Raw genomic sequence first — 1,151 nt, 5'->3', positions numbered from 1 at the left:
TGGATGTAAATCTTGACCCAGCTATGTACTTCTGTAAATTTTCCAACTCATTTTTCAATTGTTGGATGAATGCCACCACGCAAAGCGTCATGAACTTGACCGTTGTCAGAAGGCTTGTGGCTCAGTTTCCTGAGCAGATTTCTGATCTTTTTGCTGAGACACCATTGTTTGCAAGGTTTTTCTTTGAAGCAATCCACCATCCAGGTAGAGACTTTCCTCCACACAAAGTGTTTACAGTTCAGAATGAACTCCTTGAAACTCTACAGATCAGGGATGTAAAACATCAGGACAAACCAGGAGTCCAGACTGGCCCAGTCTGGCATCACCACAGACTGTAAGCTGTACACAGCTGACTGTTGTGAACAATGCTAGAAGTCTTCACATATTATCCATAGCCTTGGTCCTGTCATTCCTCTTCCAAAGGAACAACAAGGTGACACAACATGTACTCTTCTAGGGAGATATTGGAATAGGATTTCAGAGAATTGTGGCACCTGCAAGTCCAAAACAAAGATTGACTGTTTCTTAAAGGGTACAGATGTGATGACCTTGATACTGCCAAGGCCAGACAGTCCAGATGATATAAGACATCCTGTGATACCTGACCAATGGGTCAGGTATCCATCGGTCAGGTATCACCTGTAAAAACTGTTCCTGTAAAAACTGGAAGTCAGATATACCATCAGTCCTCAGTTATTTGCTGGAAACAGGCAACAACTTCTGACACCAGCAGCCTTTACACATATTTGATGTGTGGAGAGCTGGTATTTAAGGCAGAAGATGAGCAGGTATCACTGGAAAATATCAACTGTGGAGCTGACATTTGCAGAAATGGGTACATCTTCATCTATGAAAAGGCCACAGAAGGACAGGACGAGTACAGTGTTGGGATCAAAGTGACAACTGATCAACAAGATCACAGGCTGTGTTCCACCCACTATCTTGTCAAGGAGTTGTGGTCAGTCCGGACGCTTACAACAGCGCAGTCTGAACTACTGAAGAACCAGAGGTCGGCGGCCGATTGGCCGCATGGAACCATGAAGACGCAGAGATGGCGGGTGGGTGTGATGGCAAGAGGACATGGAGCGACCAGCAGATGGATCATCAGCACCGGGAGACGCACAGGTAAGTGCTCAGGCACTGAGCAGCTC

The sequence above is a fragment of the Poecilia reticulata genome, linkage group LG16 (genome assembly GCF_000633615.1).
Source record: "Poecilia reticulata strain Guanapo linkage group LG16, Guppy_female_1.0+MT, whole genome shotgun sequence".
Lineage (NCBI taxonomy): Eukaryota > Metazoa > Chordata > Actinopteri > Cyprinodontiformes > Poeciliidae > Poecilia > Poecilia reticulata.
The sequence above is the reverse complement of the archived record's forward strand: the minus strand, read 5'-3'. Positions refer to the sequence as shown.